A 27,472-nucleotide genomic window follows, 5' to 3' on the forward strand; every position below is an offset into this window, starting at 1 on the left:
TTCTTTATTTTGTTTTAGCACCATGTTTATTGTTTACAATGTATTTTGTTGTATAAGGAAGGTGGTGACGTAGTATGCGGTTAAATTAAGTATTCCTTTTATCAGATATACCGTACACCTATTGAATGATGTTTATGTCATTTTCATTCTATAAAACATTCAGTGTGCTCGGAAAACTGTTGGGTGAGTCAGTATCCTGCAGTCCTTGCACCTGTCTGTGTGTGTCTGCTGTTGCCGGTTCGTTTGCTATGGAAATTGGCATTGGCAGCCACATACCCCTTACAACAGCCGTCTCGTCCTCTCCAGGTACGATTGGGGGATGGGGAAGTTCAAACCTTAGTCATCAACGCTTTAAGCACTCTATTTCCTTTATTTCCTGCAATCGCTTCTCGCTGTCACTTATAACTTCGTCCACGCCCTCCCTGTCTGGAGCGGACAGTGATTGGTCGTTACGCGCTTTGAAGTGGCGGCCGAGAGTCGTTGCCCCGCCCATCATGTTCCAAGGCTGCCAGGCTGGGAAGCGCCCATCCTGAAGTCCACGGCCCTTCTGTCAGACATTTTACGTACACGTATTATGACGTATAGCTCAACAGCGGCCATCTTTGCTTGGGGACTGTCAGTGCAGACAGTTGCCGTGTTTGCCTGTGGGCGTGGTGACGCTAGTTCGTGGGCGGCCTTGATTTCTCAGATGTGGCCAACTATAGCCTAGGAAGTGTGGCTGCCCCGCCTCAGGTTTTGGGCGGGAAGACAGGGCGGGGCTCGGCGGCCGCTCCCTAGTGCCGGTCTCCTCAAACCGACTCAGTTTGTCCGGGTGTGCTCCAGGTGCGGCTCTGAGTTTAGTGGCTGTGGTGTTTGAGAGCTGACATCGCCGCCTGCGGCCTGTCAGTGTCCTACCCACTCCAGCTTGGTTTGTGGCAGCTCATCGTTTGCTCAGCTAGCCGGCCCAGAACCCGGAAGAGAGAAGGCATCACTTGCCAAACTTCTGAATAACAGGTAACGGAGCGCGGGCCGGAGCCCCACCTTTCGAGGCAGGTTTAATTACCCTTCGACTCTGGCTGGAGACCCAGAACACTTTCTCGGGGTTCGGGATAGTATAACCGGCATCAGCTTTGCGGACGATGTTTAGATTTAGGCTCGCGCCGTAATTTTGGGCTGGAGTTGGGGCCGAACGGGGTTAATAGACGTTAGCCGTTCTTAGGGTTAACATGCATAAACCGCGGGTGTGGGATGATAGATGAACGTCCGTGGGGTTATGTAAGGGCGATAAGTAACTCATATGAGTCTTCGGGGGTGGGGGCATGGTCGATAACACTTGACCTTCAAGGTGGGGACGGGGTGTGGGCGAGACCTAGACAACGCGTGCATAAGCCTGGAGACGTAGGTATCGGGCATGATTTTAGGGTTGTAGGGCGCTGCCATAAGGTTGCGGGTGTGTGGGTCACAGACATCCTGACGGTGGGGCCTTCAGCATCTGCCTCGAAATGTTGCGACCAGCTTCATTGGGTAAACACTGGTTTTGGGGATGGCTTAAAGCTATAAGATGGGCCGCCATCAGATTAGAGAGGAGCATGCTTCAACATAAGTTGGAGGTAATGTACATAGTCCTTTGGGGGAAGATGGCTTTATGTGAAGTGTAACAGATATCGAGTGATATCAAAATAATTTAGATTAAGTGACTTGGAGCATCCTGTGCAATCATAGATTGGAGGGACGGGCTGTACGAATGGAAGGGACGTACTTCGAGTTTTACCCTGAAGTGTGGGCATAAAAAGCAATTTCCTAGTTTTGTAAACAGTGCCTTCTTTTTAGCCCCCTACCATTTAAAAATTGTACGTATGTTCTCTGCTTCATTATATTTAATTTAAGAGTGTCCGCACGGTGATAACGTTTGTGTATTGCATTTATCACTTACTGCATAGATCATCCACCTCTCCACCCCCGCGTTATGTGTTACTGCTAGATGTTTGATAGCGTCACTGTCTATGCCATATAGCTGACTGCTGTGGTATTGTATCTGTGTCGTACCGGATGGTTTTTGGCTCTTCGACCCAAAGATTTGTAAACTATATCAATGGATATGCCACTATCGATAATGTATACGCCTAATGTTTACGGTAATGACATAGAGCAGGGCGCTACGGCGTGCCTTGCCATCTCCACAACTTTCCGCCCACTTCACTAAGGTACTACAGACTCGAGTTTTATGTTAAGTTACCCGTGAGTTGCCTCTCCTCCAGGAGCCGTGCCCCAGACAGGTCGTCGCGTTCCTGCGCCCAGTACTGTTGTTGCTGCTTGGGCGTGGTGCAGCTGTGTATGCCTACATCTCTCTAACGTCTAATATATAATCACATTGCACCGCATTTCTTAAGTCAGTTATTCTGCTGCCGCCTGGGTGTGGCACGTATGCTGAGGTATATACTAACGATTTTTATAATCGTATATTCAATAGGCAGCTCGACAAGTTTTCATGTAATAGAGGCCAACACTTCTGCTGGCTCCATAGGTATATCGCCTCGAACAAGTCTTAATGTACCTGAGGCCAGAGCTGCTCTGTATGTATCTAGATCTTTATACTATGCCAATCCATACACATCTGCATGTATCCAGGGTGAGCTCTGCCGCAGCCTCATGGTTGTGGCATTGCTGTATCTGAATATCTAGTATATATGCAGATGCGCACAGCATTAGTATTTTTTTTAGTGTGGGGAGAGGTCTTGTCTGTGTGTAACACAACTATATATATATATATATATATTTTTTTTTTTACACACGTTTGTCACTGGTATTTTACGTACTTTAACCGACGATACTCCGTTCTTGAGGTAGCACTGCTACTGACTCTAGTGATTGTGTGTGTGTGTGTGTGTGTATATATATATATATATTTACTTAAAATCATGACAAAGCACATACCTCTTGCTGTGTATATGCATTTGTGTGTGTGTGTATATATATATATATATATATATATATATATATATAATAATATATTGCAGGTGAACATGAATGTGACTCGGTGAAACCTGTTATTTTGGAGAAGTGTAGCAGTTAAAGTGCAAAGGTTAAATCCCATAATTGCACGACAATAAGAGGAGCCTCTTGGCAATGCAGTAGGTTTATTTGAAACTCGGTATCGACGTTTTAGGACGTTACTGTATCACATTCATGTTCTAATTGCAGGTTATCGTCCAAAGACCATTTCAAAATGCAAAGAAGGAACCCCCCCCCTCCCCCGTAGCCCCTTCATAGAAGGGGTTGGAGGAGGTAGAACCCGCCTCTATAGCATTTTCTGGTCTTGCCTCCACAGCATTAATTGTTTCCAGGCCTGTCCAACTTTTTAAATTACGTAACTCTCCTTCAACTTCCTTCTGCATTAAATTCACTGCGCACACTGTGAGCCTCTCTATCCGAGCTCTCGTATGGAAGTGACGGGGTGAGCTCCCTAAGCAGCATGAGCTAGAGCTGGTGAAGGTTTACATTGAATTGAGAACGCTGTCGCTCTTGAGCGACCGTTTGGGGTGGGGGCAGAGGTGCATCGTTAAAACTTCCCCTTTTGTTTGAGCGAGTTTGTGACTGCAATAGAAACCCGGGTGTGATCTTAGCGCCCCTGTGTGCACGCAAAAGGTGGGCGTAGACTGCACTCAAAATACTTCACAAAAAACAGACTGTGAAGCTTTGTTTCTAGAAAACAAGCAGTCTTTTACACAAAAGGTACTGCCACCTCGGTATAGTGCTGCAGCACCTGGGCCTGACACATGGGATCTCTGTTGGCAGTGCCATGACACTATTTGCTCGCAGTGCTGTGTTTCCTTCCCTTGGGCGCAAAATGCCTCCACTTCAGCAACGGCCTAATCCTGTGCAGAAATCGGCATCTGATCTGGCCAGTTGTTAAATAATTACCTTTTAAGGGGTCACCGATTTTCCTTACTGATGCTTAACTGGTGGAGGTCATGTGAACTGATTTTATTTCTTTTTTTTATTTTATTTTTCAATTTTTTAGAACAGATCTCTGCAGATGGGCATGCGATAAGCTGTAAGCGATACCTGCCAAACGTGGTGCTGGGCCATCTTCCTCTTGGCAGAGTGCTGCTCCATCTGGGTGCTGTACCACCTTATCCTGCATAAAATGTTGCATCACTTGGGAATAGTGCTGTGCCTACAATCTCTTATGACCATTTTCTTCATAGGTCTTTTGTTCCCTGATTGTGAAGGGATCATATTACAAAGTGTTTGTGTGGTTCTTAAGGGCAATTCCGCTTCGGCATCCATGGGTTCTGCCTTCCCCTGCACATCTCCTATATCCTTGACTGTGCACAGGCCACACTTTGATATATTGAACATTCGACCACTGGATGTGGGCAGTCAGAACTTGCAGGAGACCTCCTTAAAACAGGCTCTTGTGTTGCCTTGTATTAAATATTCAAGTAATCAGTATTCTATCCTGAAATGGGTTTCAATCCAGAGTGCTCACTCTACCCTTGCCAGAGATGCTCCATAGGTACTGGCTGTTGTCGAAGAGCAGTGTTTGTCTTGTCTGTGTTCACCTTCTGGCAGTTGTTCTCCATCCAGTTGGCAAATCTATCATGCGTCTGAAAGTTGGCTCTGGTCGTGCTAGTCATCAGTGAGTGAGAGGATGAGTTGGCTGTCATCTGCGTGGGATATGTTGAATCGGTGGGGTATGATGAGTGGTGTGGTATAGATGTTGACGAAAATGGGGCTGAGATGAGCCCTGCAAGACACCACAGACTATTTCCTTTGTTTGGGAGATGTAGGGTGAGAAGTCCTTTTAGTACCTCTTGTGATGGAGGAGGCGATCCATCTGAGTGCTTCCCTTTGAATGCCAATGTGGTGGAGTCTTTTGATCAGCCGGCGGTATGATGTGGTGTTGAAGGCTGCTGAGGTGGAGGAGGATTAGAGCTGCTGTATCTCCTCAGCCGGAGCATTTGGATGAAGTCGGTGACTATCAGGGCGGTCTCCGTGCTGTGACTGCTGTTAAAGCCAGGCTAGGAGGCATTGAGTAGTTGGTTCTGCACAAGGAGTACCTTGAGTTGCCCCTTTCTTGTGCTGAGATGCTGGTCGGCATGGTGCTCTGGGAGTAGACCTGGTGCAGGAGAAGGTGCATCTGGGGCAGTAGAACAGCCCTAGCACTGAGTGCGGAGCAGTGTTCGCTGGGACGTCTGGTGTTAGGACATGGAGGAGGGTGGTGCTGTAGAATCGTGAGTACCTTTGACCAGGGGGTCCTGGTGTTACGCGTGGTCCATGCGGGCTTGCATCTGGCGTGCTGTGGCCTCCACCAAGTAGGTCCTGGAAGGAGGACGGAGTGCTGGGAGGCTGTGGCCATGGCTGGGTAAGAGACCACAGCAAGGAGTCTGGTGGGAGGCAAAAATCAGAAAAAACAAATGATAGAGGGGAATCAAATTGTCAGGAGAACAAGAAAGAGGAGACTCAAGAGAATTAACTGGAACAAAAAAGAAAATGGCAGAGTAGACAAGCTTACAGGATGAAGGCTGGCACAAGGGAGAGCTGGCCTCGGACCTGTTAAAGCAGCCAGGTACCCTGATTGTAGAGGATGTTGGCAAGGGCTGTAGATGTGCTACTAGGGAGAGCTCTGCCAGATAGATGTAGTTATAGTGATGTACTCCTAGGTCGGCTTATTGTTGCTAAGGAGTGTAAGCGTTAAATGTACTGCTTGTGAGACATAGGTGTACTGCTAGGTAGGCCTATCGCCAATGAGGGCATTGCCTAATAGTTACTGCTGGTGAGGAATGTTGATCTACTGCCAGACAGGCTCACTGCTCATTAGACTATACCACAAACGTACTGGCAAAGAGTTTAACAGTTCCAGCTAGATGTATTTTTGACAAATAACTTGCTAGGGAGTGGTACGTACGTACTGCCGGTGAGCTCGATGTTTAGGTACATTAGTGTTTTGTGTATGGAGTTGTTGGCTGCAACATCAGTCCTACTCAAAGGGTAGCCAGTGAGTACGTTCTTGAGATCATTGAGGTCTGTATGAAGACTGTTTTGAGAGCAGTGCTTCTCCATCGGTATCCAGCGAGTGAGGCAATTGACAAGTTGTGAAAGCAGTCCTATCCGCTTGGGTAGCTAGTGAAGCCGATGAAGGAAAGATGGGGGCGGGGAGTGTGGAGGGTGGGAGAGGCTTGTAACTTCGCTATCCCTAGTGTTTTTTCCCCATTCCATTTCTGTATAAGACATTGATATTCACTTTGAACACGTGGAGATGCATGTATACATTTGTTTGTGTGCTCTGCTGTTTAAACCGTTCTCTTATAGTGTGTGAGGTTTACTTTCAAACTGTACACTCCAATTTGCGTCTATTTGTATGTGTGTTCAGCAATGGGTTCTCATTGCTGAATCTGGCCTTGTTTAATATCTGTTCTCATGTAAAGCGCTTATACCCTTGAGGCCAGTTCACGTGTAAAAACTGGGAATAAAACATTTTAACAATTAAACTGGGGATAAGGGGGCGGGATTAGTCTGAGCCCATCTGGCCGTTAGTATTTCATATTGCTTGTGATGGGACAATGGGTATTTGATCTACAGGTGGCACTAGATCAGTCCTGTGCTTTTGTGCTAAATGTTAGTGAGGGGATTGCTTTAGACAAGCGGGGATATACGGGTCTCCTAGTGCTCAACTTGTGTGGTGGTCTGGTCCGCCAATGCAGATGCGACTCTGCTGTTGCTGTGTGTGCTCTTTAAAGTTGAGAGCAACTCTAGTCTGCAGTGAAGTCACCTTTGTGCCTTGTCACCCCTCCCCCGCCTTATCTCTACCACGTTCTTCCTGTTTGTGAAGCTAAGCACTGCCAAGGCCCCTGTGCTCGGCCGCACCCAGCGCCGTACAGGAGGAAACCGCTGCTTGCAACAGAAGACCAGCGGCCTTTCGAAACACACTGGATACGGTGCGCAGCAGGGTGGACTGTGCCCCAGGCTGGAATTGTATCGTGGCATCAGCCGGGTACGACTAGTCAAAGGGTCTAAAGCAGTGCTCCGGTTTCCTACGACTGAGTAATCCCGTAGGACCTGGGTCTGCAGCGTGACCACTGTCCATGCGGGTGGATGGTGGACCTACCAGAGGGCATTGGCCGATAGCAGGGTAACTGCACCCTGCGGTTGGACGGTCCCCCGTGGCAGGGTGAAGTCGGTACGCCTGTGCCACCACGCTCTGCAGGCGAACAGTCCCACCAGATGGGAAAAAATGTTTCTAATGAGGCCACTGCACCATGCAGGTTGGTGGTTCAGCAGGTCCGAGGTGATGAGGCCCTGGATCAAGGGTCTAAAACGGGGTCTCCATGTGCTTTGTGTAGATGCCCTCCAGGGCAGGGTGTATGTAGGGCCTGTAGCTGCACCACAGCACCTTGGGTGGATGGGCTCATATCAGTTGCCATTAGACAGGGTGGTCTACAGCAAGTCCACTCTGCTCTGAGGGTACCTTCTTCAAAAAGTCAGTCTGTAGTGGAATCCCTCCAGCTTGGGGGGCTGGTCTCTGGGATCAGGTGCAAGTAGCTGTGCCACAGAACTCTGCCCCAGGTTAGTGTGAAGGAGACATCAGACTGTCTCTACCCCGTGGTAGACTGACCCCTTGGACGTGGTGGTAGATATACAGGAGAACGCCATTCACATACATGGCCAGCTTGCGCAAGAACCCTCCAACCTCAGTGCCACCATACCCTCTGTGTGTGTGTGTGTGTGTGTGTGGGTGTGTGTGAATGTTCAGGACTTGGCAAAGGGTTTACAGCGAGCACTCTTCGTATCTGTAGGGCCATTACATCTTATGAGTGGAGCAGACTTTGAACGCTGGTACTGTGAAGCATTGCTAATAGGGAAGACCTGGCTACCACACCCAGTGGATGCTTATCAACAAATTTGTGGTGTGATGTGATACTTTCTCCACTGCTGATTGAAGATGGATGTCCACACAATAAACTAGATCCTTGAGATACTTTATTTTTTATTTTTTAACTATCCATTAGCCCTTGCTCCTCGCAGAAGACAAAACCATGTTGTATGTTCATAGGTTTGTTATCCCGTTTGTTAAATCTTTTTAAAGGCGTTCAAAGTCAACTCTGCCCAGAAACTGTCCATGTGTGCACCTTGTGGGTTCCAGACATAAAACTTTATTTTAAAAGTAACCTGACTGTTTCCTTTTAAATATCCCCTTGATGGTTGAGGTTATTTTCAAAGTCCTCTTGTCAGCCTGCTTTTGATATCGTCCAAGTGGCTGCATTTCTTTTTCCTCATTGGGTTCCTCCCCCTTCCTCGGTACTACTCCAGTAGGAATGTGCGCCCCTTGTCTGTCCCTCTCTGGTGGATAGATAGACTCCTACCTCTGTGGTGCTAGTTTGATACTCGCGTGTTAGGGTCTTACTGTAGTTGTGCCTCGGGCCTGTTCATTCACGCCTAGCTGGGAAGCAAGCCTCTTTCTAAGAGCTTTCACTCAAGTCCATGTGATAAGAGGGAGGGTGAGCTTAAACGAGAAGAGCCATGCTAAGTAGGTGGAGCAGGCCCAATGCCAAGGTGGAATTTTTCACGTTTGATGATCTGCAATTGCATGTTATATAACCTGCTGAATTTACTTGTTTTCCCTCACAAAACAAGCAAGCTCCGACTTCCCTTCACGCCTGCATGGTTTTACTGATGGCTGAATTAATCTGTGTGCAGTACTTCCAGTCCACTTGTTCACTTCAAGCGTCGTTTTGGTTTTAAAGTGCTGCATTCCTATCTCGTTGCCTGCCCAGGCAGTGCTTTAAATGGAAAAAATAAGTGCAGGTACTCACCAAAAAGAATGGTGGACTGGGGTGGAGTTTGGGGTGGGTATAAGGGTGGTGCTTATGGCTGGGCAAGGGATGGGGCTAGGTTTTTGGACATTCTAAGCTTTGTATGCCAGAAATCTGCATGCACTGTAAGAATGAACGATGTATCTGTCCATGAGTTATTACACTAATGGCCATTTACATAGTACTTATATAAGAAGTGGTGATTATTAACCAAAGTAATCCTTCTTTAGCAATCCTAGAATAACAATGTATTGAAGAAAAAACAGCAACATTCCCAATGTATGCCTTGCTGTTATCATGTATTTCCTTGATGTAGGTTCATGAATCATTAAGCTATATCCCAAGGGTTTTAACGACCGGTAACACAAGGATCTCTGCAGCAAAAACAATAACCAACTGAGCTACCTGCATAAACAAATCTGTGATCTGCATGTTTTATTCTGCGCATTATGGCAGACCCGTTGATCCAGCCTTCCAGGGGGGCCCTGATAGAGCCAGCTCTGTTCTGGAGAGAGTCTCGCCCTGATGACATTGACTAATTCTTAAACAGATTGTTTTAAATAGTGTTCTCCTCTTATATATTTTTAATGTAGGTGATGTTTTCATTTTACAGGCAAATGTGTATGTTTAATGCAACCTCCATAAAAAAGTTTATTGTATCTCAAAACAGTACCTCACACATGAGAAAAAGGAGGGTGTCACAGAGATTATTTATAGTAATAGTGAGCTGATGCTGTGTTACAAACTTAAAATCACATCTCTTTCCCAGAATACTAGATGTAAACACATTTAGAATTTCGCCACGTGTGTCTGGGCACTGACAGTGTCCTGACCAAAGAGGGCACAAAAGAGCTGAAACTGGATCATAAATTCAAAGCTGTTCCAAACAGGGGCCCCTAAATATCTTTGGCCAAGGGCCACAAAAACCTTAACATGTCCCTGGCTTAAATATCCATTTCATACTCTGAATCACCTTCAGTTTCACACAAACGCAAGTGCCACATTTCATTCTCACAGGAATAACTGTTTGCAAACTCGCACACTTTTGGCTTTTAATTTCCATCTCTCACATGCTTTCTGGTTTCTCCCATTGTGAAGCATTTTCGTTTTTCTCTTCCTCTCTTTCGCTTGCAGTAAATTCTTGAGGCAGAAAAATAAGTGGCGGCCCTCAAAAATAAGTGCAGGTGCCCCGCACCGGAGAAGAAACTACCACCGGCTCAAATTAAGCACTGCTCACATGTCTTTTTACACATACACTGCCGGACAGTGGCCGCTCTCAAAAATGTTGTAGATCCTGAAGCAGTGCCCTGAAGGATTCAGTACTCACCATAAAAAATACCAAAAAATGGTAATTGTTGATCTTTGTTCTATGCATAATGTGTGTGGACTCCCACAAAATGTGAGATGGGGCTGGTAGTCCCAAGTGGCCACCTATGTAAACTTTTAAATCCGTCCCAGATTTTTACAATACATGCTTTATTGCTGAGATTGTTTTAATATTTTGCATAGAATGAAAAGAACCACAAATCCCAGAATGCACAGGTTTGGCCTCTAAAATTCCGAAATGTATGAAAATGTCACCTCTTCCATGGAAAATCTTCCATGTAACAATTAGTTTGGATCTGGTTTTCCATCTAAAGCAAGAGGTTGCCACTTGGAGAACGCTAAAAAAAAATTTTTTTGCCTCTAATGTTGTTTTTCTTTGAGGTTAATCGGGAAAGATGGTGGAGAGGGCAGGGATTTTCTTTCACGCAAACGCCTTCACTTTAAAACGCTGATGGGTGAAAATGTGCAGGCATTTTAAACGGGCTTACTAAACATGCTGCACTGCCCTGAACAATGCTTCCCACACCCCTGCCCATTAGGTTTCACAAACACCTTTTACCCTCACCTTTTAAGCTAAAGATAGCGCCCTGCAGCCACACCCCTCCCCTTCCCTGGTAACTTCCAATGCAGCTCAGGTAGCTCACAGAGTCCTACAAACAAGAGCCGGTGCTCTTACAGCAGCTCAGCCCCGGCTTCCACCCTTTGAGAGGCATTTGAAACAAACTGCTGCCGAGACAGGAATTAATGAGCAGCACCACTTGCGTCAATGCCAGGACCCCCGTGAGTACCGGTACTCTCCTTCTCAGAGGAAAAGTTCTGGTACTCAAGGGGAGAAAATAAAAAAGTGCTGCTACTCGGTATCTGCCCATTTAAAGCACTGTGCCCAGGCCCTTTTCAGCCCTGGGTTCTGCACTGGATTACTTGCTTCCACTATTGACATCGCCAAAGCGCATTTTCTTCTTGTAGGCCTTGCAGCAAGGTTGCAGAGGATCTATTTGTGGTGGTGACACTGGCCCTCAGGAATGGGGCATCCTGTGCAATGTTTGTTCAGTGTCTTGTGTGCCCTTAACTCGTGTTACTACCCCGGTGCGAAATGGGATGTTGGCTCAGCTGCGTCTTCCCAGGTATTGGCTCATTGAACTTTCCGCTGTGTAAGGAGTGAGTAGATGGTACATGGTTCTCCCGAGTGTTAGCATTGTGCAAGCGATGACTCGTTGGAAATGTCCGTTGGAATGTGCTCAATAAAGGAGGAATGTTTGACCACAGGAGCCGGGGTTGTCTGGTCCGACACTTGATATGGTTCATAATCCTGTGGTCGAGTTTGAGCTGTAATGTCGTTTTACTGCTAATCTCGGGGCTCTTGCTGCTGGGCACAAGTTCCTGGCTGGAAAGTTGTTCTGGATTGCCGCAAGTACTGTGGCGGTGCGTAGCAGCGTTGTAAGTAACTGTGCTTACAGTTCGTGCAGGCTAAATGGTTTGGAAAGTAGCATAGCTTACCTTTTTCCTATGCAGCGTTTTTGTAATCTTGAATTTTGCAAAGTGTTGTATTTTTTTTTTTTTTTAATTTAAATCTTTTCAGACTTTCCAGTGGCGACTTGCAATCCAAAATAACTTTTATTGCGTAGGTTATGAACAACACTATCTATTAACAAAGAGCAACAGCAGGGAAGTAGTGGCCACGCCTTAGTTACTAAAGGACCTTCCTTGTGTGTCCGCCCCCCCCCCCCCCCCCCACAACTGCTTCGACATTTCCCACTTCCAGCTGCACACAAGGACCAAGGTTTGAACTGCATCTCTTCGACCCTCGACGTGGGCCAGTGCCTAAGTCTGCTTGACATTTGCTCAAGTTTACACTACCGAGTTAGACCAAAGGTGCTGGCTGCATCAAGAGTTTCCCCAGCTTCTGCGTTTCATTATCAAGGAGGGAATGAACTGCCCTCCAAACATCAGCTTGACCCCGGGCCCTAATGGGACCAAGGCCCAAGTAGCCAGTCTCTCAGTTGTGTCAGTCTGGCTGTTGCTTAACAGCAAAATAACTGACTATGTTCCTGACTTAGTTCTGATCAAAGTCTAGATGGCCGTTATCAAAATCACAGTATAGTCTGTTGCTAAACCGTGACTTCGTTGAATAGCTCTAGTCAAGTGCTAACACCCATTGCTGCCCCACCATCACGGCAGTCCGCCCATGTGCAGATCTGATATTGTAGGTGCTTGTGTGAGTGAATCGTCTCCATCCCAGGATGCATGTGGCGAGCCTCATAGTATCCTGTTGAGCAGCTTGATGTCATCTTGTAGCTTTCTGCAGACAGCAAAGTAAGGCTCAATTAACTCTAGTGTTGTGTCTGGATGAGGTCACTGCATGCCTGGCATGGAGCATGCTCTGCAGCCTCTTATGCAGGTACACCGAGTAACTCAAGACACGATCGAACTGTTGCAGTTCATACATCAAAGGAACGTAGCTGTTTTGAGGAAGGCTTGGCACTCTAATGGCTTCTTTTCCAGTGAGACTCATTCTTTACCCGTTTCTGTTGGCAAGAAATTTACCCTGATTTCTTGTTAATGTGATTTATAAACACTGCGGGCTGACAGACATGTGCACAGGTGGGTTTTGGCTCCCCATCTGTATCCGGGAATCAATGCCTTAAAGCTGGACATGGCATTGGAAAGCAGTCAAATCCTGGTGTTGGACAAATACAGGTGGTGGTGTTCAAAATCAACTGGTGTCAATAAGAAATTTAACATACCCTGGCACGAAGCTGGTATATTCAAAAGGTGGTCATGTGTTCAATTGGATGGGCTTTTCTAATTAGTAGTTGGCACAGTTGGGATGCAATTAAATACCTTCCCGTAGGCCTAGTAACTGCTGGTGTAAATGCACACACTTTAAAGAATTGGGCAGTGTGGGCCAGCCTGCCCATTAATTCTTATGCACTGGTGCTACCATATTCCTATATTATTGGTGTTATGTTAGAATCCATAGTCAAAGGAATTGGTCAGTATACCCCTGTGGTGGTTGTAGGATTTTGTCTCTTATAAGCGCTGTGCTTTAGTAACTACTTTAATTTTACTGTTCATGAAATAAACCTTCCCTCGGATGGATTGGTCTGAAATTACAATTGTATGTGTCTTAGGCTGGAGTCTGAGGCTAGATGCTGGGACCTGTAGGCCTTAGTTGGCAGTGTTGAATGTGTTTCAAGCACTCGTGGGGCAGCCTTGTTTGACATAGGGTCAGTGTCCATTGTGTATTTTCCTGGCAGCTATGACCTTTAATCGAGTCAGCCGAAATACTCATCTGTGTGCTTGCTGCAATTACTTCTGATAGCTCGATTTCAGTTTTCTTCTGCAAGCTCGATGGGTTCTCTCTGGACAAGCTGGGTGGGACTGACTAGGCTCTGAGTGTGGCTCCTAGGGATTGGCTTGTCTGAGCTCCAATATTACGATGGTCCGGGTCTGTGGAATGGTTGTAACAGGTTTTTACCAGCGGGTAGGGACCTTCGTCCTCGTTGATGGTTTAAGTTTAATTTAGGGGTGGTGGCTCAAAGCCATGGTGAGACCTGGTAGCTGGGCACAAACATTCCTATAGGTTTTAAGGCAGCCTTATCAAGGGCCGCCATAGGTGTCTCCTGAGGTCCGACTGTATTGCTTGTAGTTGGCATGATGTGAAGGAAACCTAACCTGTGGTCTCTTTCAAGTCACCATCTTGAGGTGAAAAGATGCAGGTCTGTCGTCTATGAGCAGTGTGAGCTTAATGAACGGTGGCCTGTGTGCTCTTTAGCTCCGTGAGTGACCTGAGTTGAAGGAGAATTGTCTTGTGTTGAGACGCGCCTTGTCCTCTGAGGCCTGTTGGCGATTTAGCTAGGAAAATAACAGCCCATAGTCTACATAAATAGACAACTTTCTCATAACGATATAAAATTAAAAACAAGCAGTCTGTCTGCCCTGGTCTATTTTACACCTCCTCCTAGCTCCTTTCCGCAGCAAGTTCCCTAAGCACATCTTGCTGAGCTATGGTCAGTGACATTCTTTACCTTCACTTTATCGTGCCCTTTTATATCACTGGGCTGGAGTTTCCCACCACCTGCTCCCCTCCTAATAATTTATTTTAGGATTTCACTGAAACTCACAGTGGAGGTGGGAGGGTGGGCTGTACGGCAGTCATTATTGCCAGTATCTGGATTGATGGTCTATCTTTCCAGAGCATTGATGCCAGACATGCAAGCCTTCTAGCAGGGAAGCGGGGGTACCCGGCTGGCTGCTTAGTCTGCGATTCCATTCTCCCTAGCTAAGCTGGCTATCAAGTTTTTTTTTAGCAATTCTGGGGTGGGGCAGCTGGCGCAATTTACCTTGCAAGATTGCTATGACCCGCTCCGCCTCTGAGCTGGCGTGAGACTCACAAACTGGCATATTGAGTGATGTTAGACGCCTGCCTCAGATTACCCTCCGGGGATCGCGCCAGTAGTTGTCTGAACATTCAGTTGCTATTTATTTAGTTGGTTTCGTTTTGTGAAACGCATCCACATACCACGGTTGCATGCTGTTACAGAATGTGAAGGCAGGTGTGGGCACACACTTACCCTACTGCATACCCGTCTCTTCCTGGTCATCTATCCTCCCTATGCTAGCTCTTGGCGATGTCGGGACCTCAGTGCTTCATAACATATTCTAGTTCAACAGATCTGGATGTCTCCTGGGCTGTGAGATTCACAAGAACAGTGTATTCCCAGCCCCCTAGGGTGGAAGAACCTGCAAATCCCCTCTGTTTTGTTCTGTGATCTTAAGGGAGAGATGTGTCTCCACAGTCCACTATGTACTGCTCTGTATGCCCGCCTTTGAGGGCTAAGGTCATAGTCGTCTTGTTTCTGCTCTGTAAACCATTCTGAACAAGTAAAGAAGATGCTCAAGGTTCACATATGTTAACTTTTCCAGCAGGATAGGACCTACGGTATCTCCGGGTGTGGCCTTTGTTTCCTCATGAGGGTTGAGCACTGGAACCCCTTCTCTACCTTTTGTAGGAAGGTGTGGCCCTTGTGGTTCTTGTCTTCAGAACAGCACTGTCTGTAACAATGCCACCTTTTCTTTCTTGACACATCAAGGACTGCGGCGGCTCTTTAATGGCTGGAGCTGCACTTACAGCTGGCCTCCGCCCATTGCTCTCAAGAGACTAGCGTTCACGTTTGTGTCCTTGTGCTTGAAAGGGATGCTTTTCCTGCACTATTGATTCCTTAACTTTGCCTCTTTAATAAAGACACTGTTTCCTGCCCACATTACAGATGTGGTCAAGCCTGTTACTGTGTCGCCCTTGTGAAGAATGGGAAAATCATATCCACGCAAGTGTTTAAAGTGGGGGTGGCAGTGTTAGGCCTGGGTCTAGAGCAGACTAGTGATCAAGTAGGCTCTGCGGTGGCAAACTTGGGCCTAGTGCACTGCTGCACATGCTGATATCCAGACCCTGGCAGTGGCTTTCTGCTGCCTCTCTTCAGACAGTGTTCAGCCTTGGCATAGGAGGAAGCGTATGCCATCAGCATGCTACTGGTGTGCACCAATCAGTGTTTTATTTATGTAAACAATTGCTACTCCTGTGGTACAACTAGGCCGGCTTCAGTTTCTGTGGGAATTAAAATCTATTTGAGGAGTAAAGGATGTGTTTGAATAACCTATTGATCTAGGGGCTTAACTGTGCTTTCGTCCTACTCTTCAGTTTCTTCGAACCAGTGAGCATTGCAGTCCGATGTGAACCAGTTCCATGACTAGGTCAAGCAAGATTGGGCTTTGTGAATGAGTTGGTCTGGCTGTGACCAGTGCAAATCCTGTAAGTGGTGAGCCCTGGTATGAGCCCCAGGGGTACAGAGTGATCATATTTAACTATTGTTGATCAGAGTTGGTTCTGTCCATGGGCAGTCCAGTGGGGATGCAGGCTGCCAGTGCCACCGCTCCACCAATTCTCCCAGTTCTTTGTTTGCTCCTATAATAAATAGATAGGGGCTTGCTGAAGGTTGACAGCGTGGATCTGAACGGTTTTGCGAAAGTTTTGCAGCTTTTAAACTGTTTACCCTTAGCCGTCAATAGGTTTCGTGAGTGAGACCTACTGGATTTTCCATTTGCTTGTAGCCACTTGTACAGCGTCCCGTTGATTTGCAGAACGGCTAAATATTGCAGGAAAAACCCCTTTGAAGCAGGTGCCTATGCTGTTTTGTAGATGTACGCAGCATAGTTCAGATACATAATATTGTGAGACTTTTTCTTTTCGTTCCCCATCCGAGTTGGAAAATTAAATTTGACAAATATAAAAAAAATAGTGGTTGTGGGAGTAAAATCTTTTACCTGCTAGTAATATCTGTGAAGCAAGGGGGCTTATGCTTGCAGACTAGGAGACTTTTATTATGCTCTTTTGTTTAATTTTATAGTGACTGCTTTCTCTTTGACGATAGTTTTCCATGGTTCTACTTGCAGCACTTAGACGGATATAAATACGTTTTAAGGAAATGGAAGAACTCCAGAAGTAGAGAATTTGTCATGGGAATGTAAGTTCAGGCCCTTCGAAATTCTTCTGTAGACTAAATGAGAAGGCATCCGTGTGCTTATTAACTGACAGGATAGTCCTTTATAGGGACGAACCTGCGAGTGCATGCAGGACTCTGTGTTCATTACAGGGCTTGGACCCTGCCTGTCGCACACCATTTGTAGGTTTGCGTGACACTCTCCAGTACAGCCTTGTAATTCGTCAAGACATGCCTGGCATCACTTCCGTTTCTCTGTGTGGAGCAGGGATCAAACACTAATTGATACAACTTAATTAGTGCTGTCTGCTGCTCCCAATGTGATCGAGGTATTTGTTATTTTTAACTCGTGTGCCCTGCAAACAAAGCTTGTGCCTGGCAAAAACGTGCACAGCAGCCACAAAATTGCAAAGTTTTTATTTTTTAAAGCTAACTTTATTTTATTTTGCTAACTCAGTCTTTTCTCAGTTTCTTATGTTTTCTTTTGTTTTTCCACGTGGGTGCTGTTGTCAAAAGATGACAACTTGTTAGAAATATGTGAGACCTTTTGCATTGCAAATGCTTGTTTTTTATTGTGGTACTGGGATGGTTGAACGTTGCATCTTGAAACTGGTGCCCTGCATGACTAAATTCTGTGCTGTGAATTCTACTTGTGGGGCGAGGGGGGTGTCCTCTGAAGTCTGATGGTACAGTGTTCTGTTCATGTAGGTTAGTGGCTGTTCCGCAGTTTGAACCGGGATGATCACTAGCTGTTTGCATCAAGAGGGTGCTTTTTGCTTCTTATGAATGGCACTCACTTTTAGATCTCTGCTAAATGGCATCCTCCACAATCCTGGTTCATGTGTAGTGAGTTGGGGAACCAGTTATCCTTCCAGAGGACCTTGTCAAGACTATCTTTGCAGGGTTGAGTTTCAGAGGATGCACCCTCCATCTTCTAAAGCACCAAATTAATAATTTGTTGCAAGCTGCAACTGAGATATTCATAGGTTAGGTAAAGGCATTAATGCTTATAGTCAGAAGCTGTCCACAGCCCCGCAGCTTCGTCTTTGTACACTTTGCAGCATGCTCCTTGTAGGCGTTAATTCAAGGTAATTGTGTTTACTACCAAGGTAATGGTTTGGCATAAACTTTCTGGTACCCGACTAGAAAGCCAGAGTCGGGCAGACGTTGAACATGGTAACCAATTTTATTTACATTAAGGCCTTGAGCCATAAACTGCTGTGCTTGGAGCATGGTAACCCTCCTGTGGGTGCCTAGTGACCTGCCTCATTTCAGATCAAGCTGTAATCTGCTTACCTAGTTTGGTAACTTAGCACTGAGTACACTAAGAGCTCAAATCTTGTATGCAGGAGAGCAGCTCCTCCTTAGGTGCCCTAAAGTAGCTCCCATCTGGATTGATCAGAGGAGTTGATCAGCACTGCACATTATTACGCTGTGGACAGCTTTCCATAGGTCCCCCCTGTGCAGCCCAGGTCTTGCTCGGAGTGTCTGTTCTGTAGGTGGTCTGTAAGAGCTTGCATCAAGGATTGATTGGAGCAGGTCATCCGAGTGCCCTGTAAGAGCCTGCATCAAGGGTTGAGTAAAGCAGCTCATTTGTGGGTCCTCTTAAACTTCAGCTCTACAGAGTAACACTGGATGATCAAGAGGTGCTCAAGTCTTGGCCCACGTAGCAAATGTTGGAAGGCAGATAGTGTGGGTTTTTATTTCTTGCCTACTACACTGCTTTAGCAGTTTGGTTGCAAAATAACTTTTGAGTGATATCACTCTTATTCCCTTGCTGCTTATTCAATGGATTTCTTTCCTCTTGTTTGTCCTTTCCCTAGAAGCATCATTAACATATTTTCGATTGGCTGACCTGTATCCTTGTACTGCTCACTCCTAGGTAAATACTTTTTTCTCTTTCATCAAGCACACCGCGAGAGTGCATGTGTTCCAGCTCCCTCCTTGTGTGCTTCTCCCCCTGCCAAGTATCAGCCCCTTCACTTAACAATCTCACTTGTGTGCGTCTCCCCCTCCCTGTATGTTCCATGTTATGTACTTATGAGCTGCTTTTCCCCTGTTACTGAATTACTCGCCCCCTAACCTCTTCTATTGATCACCCACTCCCTGAGATTTGTTTTTCTTTGAATTTTACTAAATGCAGATTTTAATTTTAATGAATGAGTTCTCTTCAGATCCGGCCTTTGCATGTTAGTCGAAACAAGGACCATGGTTGTTGTTTTATTTTTTCAGAATGGGTTTGATGTCGCAAGTAGAGTTCATTCATGACTTGTCCACTTTTCAAGGGATATTTGAGGGTTGCTGTGTCTAGAATGACTGAATCATTAGGGAGGATGTTCTCGAATATGGGATGGACATGATCCACAACCATTGGTCAGGTTGGAGAAATCCTGCAAAGAATGTGAGAGGTGTGTTAAGGAGAGGTGCCTTAGTCATCGTCTAGGCTGAAAGGACAGAATTGAGGTTTGATGGATTTATCCTGTTATGGTGTAGAAATACTTAGCAGGTTTCCTATACTGGGCTGCCTAGGATGTCGTGTCTTTTCAACCTTGAACATATACTTTCTGTCCTCAGCAGACTTGTGTTTTTGATGAACACTTAAATGTTTGTGCTTGATACATTTATTCGACACCTGGAGGTTGTTTTGGGGGAAGGGGTATGCTGACCAGCTGGAAATTGGTGACCTCATTACTTTTAAAGCAAATGGTTGGAAAAAGGACCAAAGCAGCATCTTTGCAGCATTTGTTGTTACTGACGAGTTGTTCCTGGAGTGCCCATGTTCACCGAATTCACACTTTGTATTATCACGTATGGCATGCCCACTGCCTATTAGTCCGCATGCAGTGTTGTGTATGCATAGTGTGGCATGAGCTGCCCTTTAGTGTGCCCGCGTTCATGGTGATTTGAGATGCCATGACACAAACACATGGAACTGTAGGATTTCTAGGGGTCTGAGCTTCCATGTGTCACAAGCACACACTATTCTTTGCCTAATGTGGGGGCAAGCTCCCCTTCACGGTGTGCACTTTATTGAGCCTCATGGGCGTGCTCTGTTTCTACCTCGCATAGACAGTGATCTGAGATGCATTGTGTACACTTTGTGGGGCCCACTTCAGTCCCAGGTACCTTAGAAGGAGGATGGTGGCCTCCTTCCCCCGAGGAGCCCCGGAGTCCAGCTGCACATAAGGATGCAGTCGAGACCTGGGGAGGCTGCTGAAGCTTGCTTCGAAGCACAGGAAACACTTAAACTGATTAAAAGCATTACACCTGATTAAGTGCCTTACAGCACACCCTGGTCTTCTCCAATGCCTGAAATGTGGAAAGTAGGCCAGGATAGTCTTCGAGGACATCATGTATGCATTTGGGTCCCAGACTGGTTAGGGTCCATTACTGTAACCGGTGCTGCATTTGCTAGATCTCTGCTCTTCACAAAACATTGAATGTGGGCTGGTGCTGTATTTGAAGCCTTGGCTTATGTGAGGCCATAGTCTGTAGAGGGTGCTGACCATAAGCTTTTGGCACCTCGGATTCCATTCCTGACTGCACCCACACATGTCCTCTGCTCTTCTATGTCCGTTTGCTGTAGTTAGTGATGTTGGTGCAGTGTGATGGGCTGTGGCTCCTCTTGGTGCATTGGCTAGGAAGGGGGCTTCTCTGCCAGGCACGTGCGAAACTATGCTCGCTAGAAGGTAAACATGATGTTCGGCTTTACTTTTTTTTTTTTTTTTTGGGAGCAGATGAGAGCGGTTGCTCTTGCCCCAGGCCAGCAGCTGGGTTCACTCAAATCTAACATTGATGCGTGCCTCATCTGTAGCATTCCTTCCGAGAACCAATGCTTTTCATTAACCCTCTGAAAATCAAATCCCTTTGCCAAGAGATTGCATTAATGTTTGCTACTCTTTAGGCCTGTGCAATATGTGCTCGGTAGGGTTTGGTTTTGGTGTAAGGTTCTAGCTAGAAAGATGGAGTGGGTGTACATTTGAAGCCTCTTACGAAGAAATGGAAGACGAGCCTGGACATTGCTGCATCAGTGCTTAAATAGTACACTAGTATGAATGCAGACTCCATGCTATAAGGACCTTTCTGCCAACTCTCGTAGACCCTATGGAGAACTCCCAGTGCTTTGTTGAGCTCAATACCCCTGACGTTCTTCCATGGTGTAGGAGATGTAAAGGGTCCTGGTTAATGCTTGAAACAGACTTCTGGCTCTGTGGGGCTTGGTATTTGACTGTTCCTTCTGCCAGTGATGAAGCAGCAGAGTTTATAACCTAGACCCACTATGTCTACAGTCTGTAGAGCTGCAACGAAAATGTCTTCTGACCTTTACTGAAGTGACTAGACTACAGACTTCCTCTCGGTTGGTCTCTTCTCGAATGTGGACCCTCCCCAGGAATGGGCTATTTTTTCATCTCCATTGAATAACCTACCAATTGTGATAAGGAGATGATTCCTCATTAGTAGTGACTAGGTGTGGGGTCTATTAGCTACACTCGGTGTTAAAAAGAATCATTTTTTTAAAGTTCAATATTTGCTTTGTTTCGTCAATTACCTGCGAGTGTTGCTCAAACCAGTGACAAATGTTGTCCTAATAGTTAAAGGCGATCTCTACCTTTTGGTATCTATATTTGAGTGGTGGTGTTTGTCATGCTCTGATCACCTGTCAATGTTAAAAAACGAAATGAGTGCCTTTATATGCTGGATCATTTAAAGAAAAACCTCTTGCAGTAGCTCAGTTATTTTTTGCGATGTATTTGTAATTTAACAGTAAGTTCCTCGACTACCTCTGAGCAACAAGTTGGTCAGGTCTGTTGTCCAAAAAAACAGCTCTCAAGCTAGTGCTCATATGGTTGTAACTGGGTGAATCGAGTCATACATTCGCGGCAGTTTTTAAGAAATCGGTCTAAACTACATTTAAATAGAACTTGAAAGTATACTTATAATGACACTAATACAAAGATTATTTTTGCCCACTGGTTAACATCAAAGAAACCGAAATATTACTAGTTCTTTAGAAGCAGTTAATTTGAATATATAGTATTGAGATTAACCTCTTAAATGCGGGCGTCGGCCACTGGCCGACGCCCACACACCCTCCCTGGTGCGGGTCACGACCAGTGGCCGACACCAGGAAGGGCATTAATAAATCCTCGGGTGCGTCGCACCCGAGGATTTATTTTTTATTTTTTTTCCCCCCCCGGGAGACACGGAAGCTACCGTGTCTCCCCCCGCCCCCCACCCGCCCCTTTGTGACGCGCGCTGACGTTGCAAAGGTGTTTTCCCCATGAAAGCAGGAAGCAGCCTTGCGGCCGCTTCCTGCTTTCATGGGGAAAACGGCCTTTTTCACGTTCGGGAAGGCCTCGTAAGAAAGGGGAGTGTCTCCCCTTTCTTACGAGGCCTTCCTGAAAGTGTTTCCTGGCCCCCGATCGCAGCACAGCGCGATCGGGGGCCAGGAAACACTTTCAGGAAGGCCTCGTAAGAAAGGGGAGACACTCCCCTTTCTTACGAGGCCTTCCTGAAAGTGTTTCCTGGCCCCCGGTCGCAGCTGTGCTGCGATCGGGGGCCAGGAAACACTTTCAGGTTTCCTGGCTCCCCCGATCGCAGCACAGCTGCGATCGGGGGGGGGGTCAGGAAACATTTTGAAAAGGCCTCGTAAGAAAGGGGAGACTCTCCCCTTTCTTATGAGGCCTTCTGAAACGGTTTCCTGGCCCCCACTAGACACCAGGGATTTCACTTTTGGGGGGCAGCCCCCCCCCCCCGGAAAACGGGCCGCCCCCCCCCCCCCCCCTGGATAATTTTCCTAAAAAAATAAAAAGGTAGGTAATGACAGGGGGTCGTCCGTGGGCAGGGTGACCCCCTGTGGGGGCAATTTTTTTTTTAGATGTTGTAGGGTTTCCCTGGGGGCCATTTTGGCCCCCAAGGAAACCATACAACAACTAAAAAAATATATATCTATATATCTATATATCTATATATATATATATATATATATATCTATGTAGATAGATATATCTAGGTACATGGATATATCTATAGATATATCTATGTAGATATATATTTATATATATATATATATAGGTAGATCTGTATCAAAGAGATTTATAAAGCGCGCTACTCACCTGTGAGGGTCTCAAGGCGCTGGGGGGGGGACGGGGGGGAGGGAAAGGGGCTAGGAGGTTCACTGTTCAAAAAGCCAGGTTTTGAGGCCCTTCCTGAAAAGTAGGTTTTGGGTCTTGCGAATGTGGGTTGTGAGTGCGTTCCATGTTTTGGGTGCAATGTAGGAGAAGGATCTGCCCCCGGTGGTGGTGTGTTTGATGCGGGGGTCAGAGGCGAGAGAGAGGTCAACTGAACGGACGTTTCGTGTGGGGGTGTGGAAGGTGACTCTCGTTGAGGTAGGCAGGGCCTGTGTTGTGGAGTGATTTGTGTGTGAGGATGAGGATCTTGAAGGTGATCCATTTTGTCAATGGGGAGCCAGTGGAGGGATTTGAGGTGTGGAGAGATGTGTTCGTGTCGGTGGAGGTCGAGGATGAGTCGTGCTGCTGAGTTCTGGATGCGTGTAGTTTGCACTTGAGTTTTAGAGTGGTGCCGGCGTAGAGGGCGTTTCTGTAATCAAGCCTGCTGCTGATGAGTGCGTGAGTGACAGTTTTTCTGGTCTCTGTGGGGATCCATTTTAATGTTTTTCAGTATACGGAGTTTGTTGAAGCATGAGGAGGTAAGAGCGTTGATTTGTTGGGTCATAGAGAGGGAGGAGTCTAGGATGATGCTGAGGTTGCGTGCGTAGTTGGCGGGGGTGGGTGCAGGGCCTAGCGTGGTGGGCCACCATGGGGGGTCCCAGGTTTTTTTGGTGAGGGCCAAAGAGGATTATTTCGGTTTTGCTTGAGTTGAGTTTCAGGTGGTTGGCTGTCATATATACATCACTTTTGTCAATATGTGTGTGGTTTCCCTGGGGGGAAAAGGGTCCGACTTGTCTAGTGGCAGTTTTAGTGCCATAAAGAAGCGCAGAAGGTTTATATGCCTACTGCAAAGAGCACATCTGTATTTTATGTAAATAGCTGAGTACATTAGTAAAGTCTATGGAGAGATGAAGGGCACTTTTGCTGGGTGGTAATGAGGGAATCCGAGGAGGAGGGAGTGGGAGAACCAATAATGATTGTTGGACTGGGCGCAGGAGGTGCTAAAGACTGTGACGAATGGTATGTGACAAGGTGTTTTTTGAGTGTCTTGAAAGTACGTGCTGATTGAGGGAAGAAGCGCAGGTAAGGTGGCCTCTACTGTTGCACGTATCTCACACACACCATCGATTTTGTGACTGTCTACGTAGGCTAGTGTTTTAGAGCAACAGTTTAGCCAATAGCAGAGATGGCATCTTGATGGATGACTGCTGCCTGCACTCGGGTTATAGAGGACCGCTCTGACATAGGATCAGAGACTGAGACATCAGATACTGAGACAGCATCTGAGGGATAGGACAATGGCGCAGACTCTGGGAGTGATTTTTCAGTCAGAGGAGTCCCATTCGAAAACTCCTCTTCCAGTACATTATGAGGGAGGTGATGAGGACAGTCCTGCTGTCCCTTCGCAAGCTGTTCGTGCAACTGGGTAATAGTGGGTTAGGCCAACCCAGAGAGCAGGTGAATGCGGCGGCAAGCAGAGAGAGAGTGCTCTCTTGGGAGCTCACCAATTTAGTTCAGCCCCAAATTCCACCACCCAAATCATATTGTGGAGACATCAAAATTGTCTATGGCAAAACAAACTGGTTTTGTAAGGCAGGCACCTGTGTTTTTGGTCCTGGATTCGGCGGCCATATAGAGAAACACACTAAACCCAAACATTTCTGGAAACTAGACATTCGGGGGAGTCCACAGAGGTGTGACTTGTGTGGATTCCCCAAAGTTTTCTTACCCAGAATACCCTGCAAAGCTGAAATGTTGAGAAAAAACTCTATTTTTCTCGCATTTCTGTCACACAAACTACAGGAATATGCTGGGATCCACAACATTCCTACCACCCAGTGACTCCTCACCTGTCCTGATAAAAACACTACCCCACTTGAGTGCCTACACCTAGTGCCTGTGTCAGGAATGGATCACCCCAGGGTCAACAGCTGCCTCACGTAAGGACCAACATTGACCGTTGTGTGATCTATTCCTGTCGCAGGCACCAGGCCTAACCACACAAGTGAGGTATCATATGTTCGATGGCATCTGTCGCTGTAGATACGCATGTTCTGCAATAGCTCGCCATCTGGTGTTGGGCCGGAGTGTTACAAGTTGTTTTTCTTCGAAGAAGTCTTTCGAGTCACGGGACCGAGTGACTCCTCCTTTTGTCTCCATTGCGCATGGGCGTCGACTCCATCCTCGATTGTTTTTTTTCCGCCATCGGGTTCGGACGTGTTCCTGTCGCTCCGAGTTTCGGAACAGAAAAAATAGTTAATTTCGGAAGATTTTCGTCGGTATTGTTGCGTTCGGGATCGGCATACTTACATTCAACACCGCATCGAAGATCGAAGAGCTCCGGTGCCCTTCGGGGTAAATTTTCGATCCTCCGTCGGGGCCTGGTCGGCCCGACCGCGTGCTGAAGAACGCCGATGGAACGGACCCCGTTCCGTTTCTGCCCCAAATGCCACAATAAATACCCCTACACAGACCAACACTTGGTCTGCAACCTGTGCCTGTCACCTGAGCACAGCGAAGACACCTGCGAGGCCTGTCGTGCGTTTCGGTCCCGAAAAACACTCCGAGACCGTCGAGCCAGAAGACTTCAAATGGCGTCCGCACCGACAGCCCGACGGGAGTTCGAGGAACAGGAAGAGGAAGGTACCTTCTCGATCCAAGACTCAGACTCCGAAGGATTCGACGATACACAAACCGTGAGTAAGACGTCGAAATCCACACAAAGAAACATTTACAAGGCCCAGGGGACGCCACTGCCACCAGGCCATGGCTCAACCCATAAAATCGGTGACCGACCGTCGGCACCGAAAAAGGCCCAAACAGTGCCGAGATCGTCCGACTCCGGTCGAGACACCGGCACGCAGCCTTCTCGGGACCGAGAAAGTGCTGGAGACAAGCCTCGACACCGAGATGCCGGTGTGGACACGGCTCGACGCCGAGACAGCGGCACCGAAACAGATCGACGCCGAGAGGTTTCGGCCCCGAAAAGGAAAAAAGTCACCTCGGAGCCGAAAAAACACGCAGACAAAGTTTCGACGCCGAAACAAACTGCAAGCGACCCAGCTTCAGGCTCTTATACAGAAGAGCACTCGCTAACCTCCCAAATGCAGAAGCATAGGTTTGAGGAAGAGCTACAAGCAACTGATGCGGACCATACGCAAAAGCGTATCTTCATTCAGCAGGGGACAGGAAAAATAAGCACCCTTCCCCCCATTAGGAGAAAGAGAAGGTTGGAGTTCCAGACGGAACAAGCACCACAACCAAAAGTGGTGAAAAGAGTTACACCACCACCCTCTCCTCCGCCCGTGATTAACGTTTCACCAGCACAAACGCCATCACACTCCCCAGCTCACACCACCATGAGCCAGGGTGACCAAGACCAGGACGCATGGGACCTATACGACGCCCCAGTGTCAGATAACAGCCCAGAGGCATACCCTACAAAACCATCTCCACCAGAAGACAGCACCGCGTACTCTCAGGTGGTGGCTAGAGCAGCACAATTTCACAACGTAAGCCTCCACTCAGAACAGGTCGAGGATGATTTCTTGTTCAACACACTCTCCTCCACCCACAGCTCCTACCAAAGCCTGCCTATGCTCCCTGGTATGCTCCGGCACGCAAAGGACATATTTAAGGACCCGGTCAAAAGTAGGGCAATCACACCAAGGGTGGAAAAAAAGTATAAGCCGCCTCCTACAGACCCGGCTTTCATCACAACACAGCTGCCACCAGACTCTGTTGTTGTAGGAGCAGCTAGGAAAAGGGCCAACTCTCACACATCTGGAGATGCACCACCCCCAGATAAAGAAAGCCGCAAGTTTGATGCAGCTGGTAAAAGAGTCGCAGCACAAGCTGCAAACCAGTGGCGCATCGCGAACTCCCAGGCACTACTTGCGCGCTATGACAGAGCCCACTGGGACGAGATGCAACATCTCATTGAACATCTGCCCAAAGACTTCCAAAATAGGGCAAAACAAGTGGTTGAGGAGGGACAGGCCATCTCCAACAACCAGATCCGCTCCTCCATGGACGCTGCAGATACAGCTGCACGGACAATTAATACATCTGTAACTATCAGAAGGCATGCATGGCTCCGAACGTCTGGATTTAAACCAGAGATTCAACAAGCAGTTCTCAATATGCCTTTTAATGAAAAAGAACTGTTCGGTCCAGAAGTGGACACAGCGATTGAGAAACTCAAAAAAGATACGGACACTGCCAAAGCCATGGGCGCACTCTACTCCCCGCAGAGCAGAGGGAATTACAGCTCATTCCGTAAAACGCCCTTTCGAGGGGGGTTTCGGGGTCAAAGCACACAAACCAGCACCTCACAAGCAACACCGTCCACTTACCAGGGACAGTATAGAGGAGGTTTTCGGGGACAATATAGAGGAGGGCAATTCCCTAGAAATAGAGGAAGATTCCAAAGCCCCAAAACCCCTACTACTAAACAGTGACTCACATGTCACTCACCCCCTCCACACAACACCAGTGGGGGGACGAATAGGTCATTATTACAGAGCATGGGAGAAAATCACTACAGACACTTGGGTTCTAGCAATTATCCAACATGGTTACTGCATAGAATTTCTACAGTTCCCTCCAAACATACCACCAAAAGCACAAAATTTAACAACACACCATTCCAATCTCCTAGAGATAGAAGTGCAGGCACTATTGC

The 27,472-nt window shown here is 47.0% G+C and overlaps 1 protein-coding gene across 2 annotated transcripts in view; it reads left to right on the plus strand.

The window, feature by feature from the left end:
- The first annotated feature begins 661 nt into the window (after positions 1-661).
- MYH9 (myosin heavy chain 9) overlaps positions 662-27,472 on the plus strand; it is a 359,655-nt gene continuing 332,844 nt past the window's right edge. Inside the window, exon 1 of one of the 2 annotated variants that reach the window (XM_069231188.1) lies at positions 662-993. The gene's annotated coding sequence lies outside the window, so the exon portion shown is untranslated. Of the gene's footprint in view, positions 1,029-27,472 lie in introns of both variants that reach the window. The other variant, XM_069231189.1, reaches the window with a different exon arrangement.

The sequence above is a fragment of the Pleurodeles waltl genome, chromosome 4_2, assembly GCF_031143425.1.
Source record: "Pleurodeles waltl isolate 20211129_DDA chromosome 4_2, aPleWal1.hap1.20221129, whole genome shotgun sequence".
NCBI lineage: Eukaryota > Metazoa > Chordata > Amphibia > Caudata > Salamandridae > Pleurodeles > Pleurodeles waltl.